The sequence below is a fragment of the Lepidochelys kempii genome, chromosome 4 (assembly GCF_965140265.1).
Source record: "Lepidochelys kempii isolate rLepKem1 chromosome 4, rLepKem1.hap2, whole genome shotgun sequence".
In the NCBI taxonomy this organism is placed as follows: domain Eukaryota; kingdom Metazoa; phylum Chordata; order Testudines; family Cheloniidae; genus Lepidochelys; species Lepidochelys kempii.
In genome coordinates this window covers 85,281,761-85,293,325 of record NC_133259.1, presented here as the reverse complement: position 1 = coordinate 85,293,325, position 11,565 = coordinate 85,281,761, and the positions used below count along the sequence as shown (strand labels likewise).

At 38.4% G+C, this 11,565-nt stretch overlaps 1 long non-coding RNA gene across 1 annotated transcript; it reads right to left on the bottom strand.

The window, feature by feature from the left end:
• Positions 1-2,156: 2,156 nt before the first annotated feature.
• Positions 2,157-8,006, bottom strand: LOC140909996 (uncharacterized). Its single transcript, XR_012158401.1, has 3 exons — positions 7,938-8,006; positions 4,197-4,230; positions 2,157-3,169 (listed from the first exon to the last, which is right to left on the bottom strand). It is a non-coding gene; the product is annotated as an uncharacterized lncRNA (long non-coding RNA).
• Positions 8,007-11,565: the final 3,559 nt, after the last annotated feature.

Genomic DNA, 11,565 nt, shown 5'->3' with positions numbered 1-11,565 from the left:
TACAGCTCAGGTAAATGGAAAAAAAAACACATGGACTTTAATGTAAGCATCTTTGAAAATTATTTTAATTTAAACATAAGGAAGAGATTCAAAAACTACAATGTAATCTAAAAAAATAGGAAAGTAAAGATATTTTTAGAAATAACTGGAGCAAAATCATTCCACAAAAGGATAATACAAATATGGAATAAAGTGTCAGAGGTGAAACTCAGGATTTTGCCAAAAAACAGATGAATTTCACACATGTAAGCAGTAAAGCCTTGAAGGGAATAGATCAGACAATTGGAAAAGACAAATACAACAATAAAAATTACATACAAACATGACAGTAAAAGGCTTCAAATCAGAAAAATAACCAACCTGTAATGACAGGTTTCAGAGCAGCAGCCGTGTTAGTCTGTATCCGCAAAAAGAAAAGGAGTACTTGTGGCACCTTAGAGACTAACAAATTTATTTGAGCATAAGCTTTCATGAGCTACAGCTCACTTCATTGGATGCATGCAGTGGAAAATACAGTAGGGGGATTTTATATGCACAGAGAACATGAAACAATGGGTATTACCATACACACTGTAATGAGAGTGATCAGGTAAGGTGAGCTATTATCTGCAGGAGAGAAAAAAAACCTTTTGTAGTGATAATCAAGGTGGGCCATTTCCAGCAGTTGACAAGAACGTGTGAGGTACGGGGGGGAGGGGAGGGGCATAAACATGGGGAAATAGCTTTACTTTGTGTAATGACAAATCCACTCCCAGTCTTTATTCAACCTAAGTTAATTGTATCCAGTTTGCAAATTAATTCCAATTCAGCAGTCTCTCGGAGTCTGTTTTTGAAGTTTTTTTGTTGAAGAATTGCCACTTTTAGGTCTGTAATCGAGTGACCAAAGAGATTGAAGTGTTCTCCGACTGGTTTTTGAAGATTATAATTCTTGACGTCTGATTTGTGTCCATTTATTCTTTTACGTAGAGACTGTCCGGTTTGGCCAATGTACATGGCAGAGGGGCATTGCTGGCACATGATGGCATATATCACATTGGTAGATGTGCAGGTGAACGAACCTCTGATAGTGTGACTGATGTGATTAGGCCCTATGATGGTGTCCCCTGAATAGATATGTGGACACAGTTGGCAACTGGCTTTGTTGCAAGTACACGTTCCTGGGTTGGTGTTTTTGTTGTATGGTGTGTGGTTGCTGGTGAGTATTTGCTTCAGGTTGGGGGGCTGTCTGTAAGCAAGGACTGGCCAGTCTCCCAAGATCTGTGAGAGTGATAGGTCGTCCTTCAGGATAGGTTGTAGATCCTTGATGATGCGTTGGAGAGGTTTTAGTTGGGGGCTGAAGGTGACAGCTAGTGGTGTTTTGTTATTTTCTTTGTTGGGCCTGTCCTGTAGTAAGTGACTTCTGGGTACTCTTCTGGCTCTGTCAATCTGTTTCTTCACTTCAGCAGGTGGGTATTGTAGTTGTAAGAATGCTTGATAGAGATCTTGTAGGTGTTTGTCTCTGTCTGAGGGGTTGGAGCAAATACAGTTGTATCGGAGAGCTTGGCTGTAGACAATGGATCGTGTGGTGTGGTCTGGATGAAAGCTGGAGGCATGTAGGTAAGTACAGAGGTCAGTAGGTTTCCGGTATAGGGTGGTGTATATATGACCATCGCTTATTAGCACTGTAGTGTCCAGGAAGTGAATCTCTTGTGTGGACTGTAGTGCTGAGTATTACTACATTGTGCAGGGCAAACAGGCCCAAGAGATTTACAACATATTCACATTTGAAAAAGAGCAAGTGAACAAAATCAATGTTTTGATCAGACTATATGAAGATTGACATCCTAGGAAAAATATCATACTTGCACACCATATGTTCAACAAAAAGCAGATGAAACATTTTATCAGTTTGTAACAGACCTTCAAATATGCTCCAGAATCTGTGAGTAGGAACATCTTGTAGATGTTGTTATTCATGAAAGAATTTTGGAGCGGTTAATTTTGGAGGAGACAAGGCACAATGATTACATTAAATTGTACACAGATTCAAAAACAATAATGTCATAGAAACATGCAGAAGAGTGCAGGGAAAAAAGCATAGCAACAATTGGACCTGGTCTGGTGATGATTTACAAAGTTCTATTAAATGAAATAATTTTAGTGAGCTCAACTAAACCAAAACAAGATACATAATGCAAAAAAGACAAAGGGATAGAACCCTGACATACAGATGCAGATTATTTCCACGCTAGGTCATTGATTCACCTCCAGATCAGGTCACTAGGGATGACATAATATCCTTCCTATTTCTATACCACTTCATATGTTCAAAACATTGGCAAGAAGTTAACCCTCCCAACACTCCTTTGTGGTAAGGGGGGAAGTCAATACTATCATCCATATTTTACAGATGAAGACAGGTGATGATTCTCCATACAGGGAGTCAGTGTTAGAACCAGATTAGCATTCAGGATCTCCCGACTCTCAATCCCCTTCCTCATTTTTTCCAGACAATACTGCCTTTCTAATAATTCAAAGTTGTTAACATCTGACAGCTAATTGCTGGCCTACATGGAATGAGTTTTTAGTACCATTTCCAAATGGTCAATATAGTCATCAGAACAACTCGCTACAGTTAACTGGTTTTTTGGTTGGCATTTTTATCAGAGGCAGCTAGAACTAAATAGCCATGGAACCTAAACAGTTTTCTTACCCCATTAGAGACCATGGAGCATCAGGTGCTCCTGTCTCACTTCCAAGAAGTTGTAGAAATGCACAAAATTCTCTGCAATGCCTCAGGCGCCTCCTCTCAGAGCAAACCCAGAGACCTGTTACCGCATCTGTGCCTAGACCTCCAAAGCCCTCACACACAATGTCCCACAAGGCTGAATCCTCTCCTCCTCATAATATAATATTTCCATATAAAAATGCTGGGAGATCTGTCAAGACAGCCCAAGTGCCAGCAGTGCAGAAATGATTCCCAATTCTAGATCTCCTTTATATCAAATGTAAACAGCACACTGCTTTCCCATCACCTAGGCAAAAATCTACAGTTGGCTAAACAGCAGCTGGCTAAAGCCGAACACAAGTGTAGCTAGAAGAAAGAAGGAAGTCCACTGAAGAAATGGCACCATCTATCACTAATGACAGCATCTCCCCACAGATTGATCAGTTGGTCAATTAGTAGCCACTGCAGTAAAACAACAAACACATAACACAAAAATTAAAGAAACCAAACTATCTGTGACTGACCAAAAGATGTGCACCATCCTCTCCCATTCATGAACTTCAGACTTGATTACTGCAACACATACAGCAATTAAGCCCTGAAAAAGCTCCAACTTTTACAAAATGTAGCAGTTTCTGTTTAGCATCACAGATTGCCAAGAACACATTATTCTGGTTCTCTGCCATCTGTACTGGCTCAGTATTGAACACAGAGTTAAATTAAGGTCCCTGTCCTGATACTCAAAGCCTTTCATGGGTCCAGCACCAACTATCTGAGGATTGTCTTTCCTACCATAAGCAGGATTTCCCAAAACAGTTACATTCCACTGAAACAATGCAAATGTCAACCAACTTGATAAACTTTGTGAATACAGGAGACCTCAGCAATGGAATTCGCTCTTTCAAAAGATAAGAATGATTTTGGAGCTAGCCATTAAATGCAACACTCTATTGCTAATTACTTGGGATCAATGAGTTACTGCACTGTTGGGGGTACAACAATCAATTAGATCAGACATATTAATGAGAACCCCTAGATGGATTCTCTCCAGTTTAGATGTAAGGTGTATTAGCAGGCCCTGTGAAGCAAGCTTGTGTTTTTGCTGCCTGTGATGTACTTTTTCTGTGGAAAAGTAGGTGTCAGTCCCCATGGAAATTCATGGAGGGTAAATTCATTGAAAAAAGTTAATGGATTGGGGACAGAATCCAGTACTGAAATGAGAACTTTGAGATACTAGGAAACTGAATTTAAATGTAGATATTACAAAGATTAATGTGATAATGGGCAATAAGGCATAGAGAGAGATCAGTAAAAAAAAGTGTTACCATAGGGACCATTTTGTGAAAGTCTATAGTAGCAAATAAATAAATGAGAGTGAATGATTTAGTGGCAGGGAGAATGAAAATGAGGAACTCTCTGTTAGAGCTCTGAAGCAGTGGAATTTGCATGATTCCTGGCATATAAATCTAGCTATACATAGAAAACATACCTTATTTCAAAGCAGTCACAGAAGCACAGAATAACTGTAGAGGAAATTTTAAAGTAGATCAGAACACTGCATAGGTCAGCATAAAAACAAACAAATCATGAACCTCTTCCTATATATTAGGTCAGTGATTCTCAACCTATTTCATACCGGGAGTGCCACTGCCCAACTCCTGGATCCTGGCTTCTATTAGCCAGCACCCTCTTCCCATTTAGCAACATGGAAAGAGCAAGTAGATGCTATTCAGATACGGGTGAAAGACCGCTGCTGTACAGCTATGCAAACAAAGTGCTTTTTACCGTCATTTTTTTTACATAGTAAAACAACATATACAAGACTAGGCCTAAAGACTTAGGGCTAGATTCTGATCTCAGTGGCACCAGAGTAGCTGGAACATAATCTATGCCTGAATCTGGAGTGGGGCGCATTTATGAGAAACATTAATGACGTTACCAGAGATATTGTGAAAAGTCTCCTCTCATTTAGACACTGAAGGGAAAGAGGTGGCGTTGATGACACTGAGGTGAAAATAATTGGCTTGTAGAAATTACAATGAATGGAAAGATTGGGTGAAATCCTGTGATTGAATTTTTAAAAGAGGCTTGGATACTATTATGGACACAAAAATTTGTATTCCAGCGAGGGCAGCCCAGAGTATCACAGGGCGATCTGTGTACAGCCCTCCCCCTTCCCTTTCCAAAACGAAGGCAACCATCTCCATAGCATTGCACATCCTTGCCTTGTGCCACCGACAGGTCAAAGAAGGAGAGAGTAAGAGAATGGACTGGGCAAGGATGAGGCTCGTTGGGAGCTCAAAGTATGGCGCTAGGGAAGGCACATCATCCTCCATTAGTCTTATAGAGATTCCTCAGAAAAAAGTTAACACAATATTTAGTCATTTTTACTTTAAAATTGCCTCATTTCATAAAAGTTTTTCCATTTACATTCAAACCTTCCATCCATCAATATTTTTGGGGTCATTAAAATCAATGTCAGCAATCTTATACACCAAAACATACACAGCATTTTATGGAGATTGTTTTCAAAAGCTGGACCACAGAGCTTTCTCCAGTACACACAGAGAAATATAAACATCACTTTATGGAAGTACTATAAAGAAGCATAAATATCTAAATCTAACACCCCCAATTTTCCTTTATCATGAGAAATTACACCAAAGCAAAGTGTGCGCTAGATTGAGGTTTATTCACTCTTCTGAGACCAAGATCCTAATTTTCAAATATTCTTTCTTGATACAAAAATGGATAATGGAACAATATTGTCCCTAGAGATGTGTTATATTTTCTTTGGCCTCTCTCTGGGCAACGGAACCTTCTAACAGAGGGGCCCCAAGTTATACTCACCTAGGGGAAGTCTTCATACTATTACTCCATTTGAGCTGTGCTGTGAGAGTGCCTGCAATGGTGCTGGAGCTCCTGGAGCTGACATGGACGCAAAGGACATGTGTGTAGCGTGCCCTTTCATTTTGAAAATCTTTAACGTCCCGTAGAAAGAACAGACGGATGTAAACAAAACTAAAGAGCTGACATGACTTTCCAGTTCTCTCAACAACTCCTGTGAGAGCGGCTGCCCAGATGAATGCCCAAGAAGTTAAAAAGAGGAGTGGAGGATGTAAAAACTGGACTGACAGCTAGAGATTTAGCTTGTCTATGTGTTCATATTGTATCTCTCAACTGTGTTTGTCTTTGTGATAACTGTTTTGCACAAAGGAGCATTTGTGGCCTCTGTGGCCTCAGACAGTGCTCCTTACAGTCAGTCTGTTTTCAATCTCATTTACCAATGAAAAGAATAGAAACTGAACACAGCTTACTTATTGTTAAAGAGTACATTGAAGCCCCCATAGCGGCTATTTCAGACAATGGCTATAGTAGCATCTGTGATTTCACCTGGTCCTGCTTCAGTGCTCAGAAAGAGGATCAGACAGTCCATGCGGCGGCAACTCCTCTGCTCCCACCCATCTCCCAGCCTATTCGGTACACTGCCAAAAGAGAGGCCCCATCGACATGTGCTGTCCTCTGTACAGGTGCTGCATAACCACTGGGTAACCCTGAAATAGAACACCCCACTTCCACTGCCAGGGATGTTGGGAGACATGAAAGTGGGGGCTTTTTTTCAAATATCTTCTCAACTATTGCTTTTTTTCTTATGTATTTCCTAAATGCCTCCCACTGTTAACTGAAGGAGGGTAAGAATATCATGCTCAAATCAATCTCTTGTGCAAAGAATTGAGAACATATTCACCTCATCCCTCCATCATTGTCATTACATTTCTATCCATCTCCTGATGTAATTCAAAACTGTCCTCTTCCCAAGTTTCAAAACTCTCCCTATGCAAAATCTAGTCAACTTGCCCCTTCCTTTCTGCTCCTCCATTCTTGATTTCTTCCTCCCATGTGCACTCATGGGAGTGTCTCTCTTTCATTTGTGCAGCCCCAATGATCTAAAACTCCTTTCCTCAACCTCTGAGCCACTGTGACTCTTTCAAGTGAGCATTTCAAAATATACCTTCTCTCTGTAGTTTAGGATTGACTCTCCCTGCTAAGTATTTTTTTCTTTTTGCTGCCCCAACTGAAGGAAGCTCCAGTATATAAAAATAAATTGCATTGTAATTGCATTTCACATGTATGGAAAATGGTGATGTACCACAGGGTCCCAATTTTGATTTATAAGCTTTGTGTCAAATATAAACATCTGAAAATTAGGCTGTTGCTTCAGAAAAGTGAGCCAGACTCAGTACGTAGAGTGTCTGTGACTCTGGTGTAATGTCCAGTAAAAAAAGAAAAATACTAAGGTTTCTTAGAGTTTATTCATCTTTATATTACTTGCTTGAAAGTAATCTTTATTTTTCTCCTGTGTAATGGAGAAAGATTTCTGGTACAGCATTTAATTATTTGAATGTAGTCTGTATAACAAAGCTGTGTATGCTTTGATGCACAAGATTACTAATAATGATATCAGCTAACCAGAAAATACTGGTGGATGGAAGGTTTTCCAAATAAAAGAGAAAACATTTATTATATGAGGTAATTTTAACCCCAGCGCTGGCCCTGTAGCAGTCATATGTCCCTCATAAAATGATGTCATTCTCAGAAATACTATACTAGCATTTCAAGAGAGTGAAGAAGCCCTTGGTTGCAGTTTGACACTTTAGCTAGATGAAGCAATATTTTCTTTATCTTGCTATCCTTATGCCAAGGCCATAACTGTTACGAGTCACATAAAGTACAGATATATATGCTAGACCAAATTCATCCCATTCACCTAAATTAAGTTACACAAGGGATGAGGCCCATTGTCTACCCCTAGTGCGGGCCTATTTGCTGTGCTGTGAGGTGTTTTCCAGAAATAGTTCTCACAGCATTAGCCAATCGGTTAATCAACTGCTGCTGTGTTGTTCCCACAAATACTGCTTTCGGAACTCTACATTCACAACTGAAAAAAAAAACTCGCTTGTTCATACCTGAATGCTTTTGATCCTGGCAGTGGTTCATCTTTAGCCCTTCAGCAACAAATAATTTACTTTAAAATAAACTGATGTCATTATGTTAAATATAACTAATGTTACTTGATAAAAGGTTGGAATACAAGATTCTGCCTGTGAATGAATTTTCATAATTCAAGTAGATAACAAAGTAATTGCACTAAAAAAGTGAAGATAACTGTAGGTACAGATAAAGGGCAATATACTGAAACAAAACCAGGAACAATAGATTAACTTCTCACCAAGTTAACAGCCCTCAGATTACGCTTGGGGGCAGGCGGTTGTTTTTGTTGTTTTTAACAACATTCTCTCTATATTGCATTCTTGATTAAGTGATTCACACTGCAGTCAAATGCTAAAAACAAACAAAAGCCAACCAAATATAAATACAATTCAGTCACATACTGTACCAAAAATTAGTTTTTGCAGTTGCTCCATCTGAATATATATATATATATATTACAAATTATTAAATATATTTGCCTTCTTACCATTGCCCTCCAAGTCTTTGTTAAATATCTTCCAGAAATGTAGTGCTTTCTGGATCAAAATACAATATGATCCTAAACATAAACATATATTAATTGTAACCCATTTCCTTTAGAGTCTACAATTATTCTGAAAGAAGAAATCCAAAACTATATCTCTAGAAACAATTTAAGAGAAACATTTTTCATTTATATATTTCATTTTATTAGCGATAACATAATTTTCATTTTAATGGAGATAACAAAGAGAAAAGGCACAAATAACTCATAGCCAAAGAAAGAGCACTAAAAGAACAGTGAGTTCTAAAGTTATTCAAAAAACATATTTTTACCAACAGTCAACCCTTGGGTGTCCCAATATACCAACCAATGTATATAAGAGTGTCCCAATATACCAACCAATGTGGGTTCATAGTCCTCTTGAGTCATCCGAAAGTCAGCAGATAATGTCTTTGAGACAGCAATTTTCTTTTTCCTTGTAGCTAATATGTTGGAATCCCTAAAACAGTTAGTGAGGAATATGGACTAATCCTGAATATGACAAAAACAAAAAAACGCATGACATGACTAACAAACGCAGGATGCAAGTGGTCAGCACAATTAATGGACAAGCTATAGATTAAACAAGCTGCAGATTAATTTAATTATATGAAATCAGATATATCCAACCAACGAGACTGTTCCAAAGAAATTGGAGGAAGATTAGGGATGGCTTACTCAGCTAAAGCCTCCATTTAAAAAGTGTGGAAAAAAGCATGGCATCTCAAAGTGTATAAAGGTGCAACTAGTGAAAAGCCTAATTTTTTCCATAGTGATTCATAGATGTGAATTGGTGGAAGATAATGTTGCACACAAGAAGAAAATTGAAGCTTTTGATATGTGGTGCTGACAAAGACTCCTGTGTATCTTCTGGACTGGAAAAAAGGTGAATCCCTACGTTCAAAATATTATTGGAGAAAAGCAGGCCCTGATGTTGGAAACTTGTGTATTTTGGTGACTTTAGGCATAGACATGGAAATAATCTTGAAAAAGTTATTATGGAAGGAATGGTGGAGAGTTATCTTAGTAGGGAATGACCAGTGAGAAGATAGATGAATGGTGTGTGGCAAATCACTGGAAGGTCAGCTACTGTGTGTTCAAAGTTAGTAATGGATCATGAAGACTTCCTGGAATTCTGCTATAGTGTCACTGATATTCAGACATGAAAAAATGGATGTATTTACTTAATATTTTGGTTAACAGACTTCTCATAGGCTTCAAGTTAAGCACATGCTTCAATGTGTTGCTGGACTGTCACCCTTATTTAGTGAAAGGAGGTGCAGATTTGGGTGTCTTCTACAAAGAAGTGATGATTAGGGCTAAAGATAACACTGATATGTCCCAGATGGAAAAAAAAAATATTAAGCCTTTAGGCAATTCAAAGGGCGTGCTTCAGTTTCCACATCTATAAAATGGGGATAATGATACATACCCTCCTTTGTAAAGCACTTTGAGATCTGCTGATCAAAATCACTATATAAGAGGTAGGTATTATTGTTATGATTAATGCCACCATCAAAATGAAACATGAGCAGTAAGAAAGAAGCATTGTGAAAATAATGGCTTTGTGCTCATTGTGCTCAAGAAGAATAGTGATCAGTATTTTCAAAAGACATCAAGACACTTCCTCTCCCTCTCTCCGTCCCCCCTCCCCAAAGGAGTATCAGAGAAGAGGTTGCTATGTTCATTAGATTAATTCTGTTGGAAAGTTTCCTTTGGTCTTCCCTCCCCCGTCTCTCTCCTCTTTAAATTATTTATAAATCAATCTTTATAATTTAATGAGTTTCAGTAACCCAAAGCGTTGAATCAAAATTGTTAAAATTAAAACAAAACATTTATTAGCTGTGACCAAAAAGCAAATAACAGAAGTGAGCAAAATAACAGTTAAACTTTAATATTGCCTTTAATTTCATTATGACATACAAACAATACTGTGCTCCTACTTTTTACCTACTGGTAAAATACCAGTAACCAGCTCCATAAAACTGATACTGCAGATTGTTTGGTTTAGAATACTTTTCAAATGTTTAAAAATATATTTCCTTTTTGCCTTGTGCTCCCATTTTACTTTGCATAGGTGTTCAGCGGGACAGTGCATTACGAGTTTATGGAAATGCAACTAGATTAATAGATTCAAAGGCCAGGAGGGAACATTGTGATTATCAACTCTGACCTCCTGTATGACACAGGGCATAGAACTTTCCCAGAACAATTCCTAGAGCATATCTTTAGGGAAAAAAATCCAATCTTAAATTGCCAGTGATGGAGAATCCACCACAATCCTTGGTAAATAATTCTAATGGCTAATTACTCTCTGTGTTAAAAAATGTATGCCTTATTTCCCATCCCATCTAGCTTCAACTTCAATGCACTGGATTGTGTGTTGATTGAAGACCCCTTTATCAAATATTTGTTCCCCATTTAGGTATGTATAGACTGTGGCTATGTCTACACTACCCTGGTAAGTCTACCTACGCTACGCAACTCCAGCTACATGAACAACATAGCTGGAGTCGATGTACCTTAGGTCAAGTTACCGTGGGATCTACACCGTGGGGGGTCAAGGGGAGAAAATCTCCCATCGACTTATCTTACTCTTCTCATCGGGGGTAGAGTACAGGGGTCGAGTGGAGAGCAATCTGCAGTCAATTTGGCGGGTCATCCCATTTACCCTTTCTCAATACTGGCACAACATTAGCCTCCCTCCAGTCTTCTGGATCTTCTCCAGTGCTCCAAGACTTATTGGAAATCAACATTAATGGCCCAGCAAGCTCCTCAGCCAGCTCTTTTAAAAGAACTGAATGCAAGTTATCCGGAACTGAGGATTTAAAATTGTCTAAATTTAGTAGCTGCTGTTTAACAGGCTCCTATGATACTAGTGGAATGGAAAGAGTGTCATCATATGATATGATGCTTTTCCCAAATAGAGAACAGAAAGATTTATTGAACACTCCTGCCTTTCCTGCATTATTATTGATAATACTAGTATTTCCATCTACTACTGGACCAATACCATTGTTAGCAGTCTTTTTGTTCCTAATATACTTCAAACAAACAACAACTAGTCATTATTGTCCCCAACTCTGCTGGTCATAGAGGGTTTTTTGTATCCCTTGGATTTCCTTATCAATTTTCTGCAATTCATAGCTTCTGATTTATATTCATTACTATCAATTTCTCCTGTCTTATTATTTATAGCTGCCTTCAATTACCCGGATCAGTTTTGTAACCAAAATGATTTTCTTCCTTGAATGTGGGATTGTGGCTTTTGGGCATCTAGTTAAGTGTTCTTAAACAATTCCTTTTTTCTGATTTAATTCTTCCTCACAGCTGATTTGGTTCA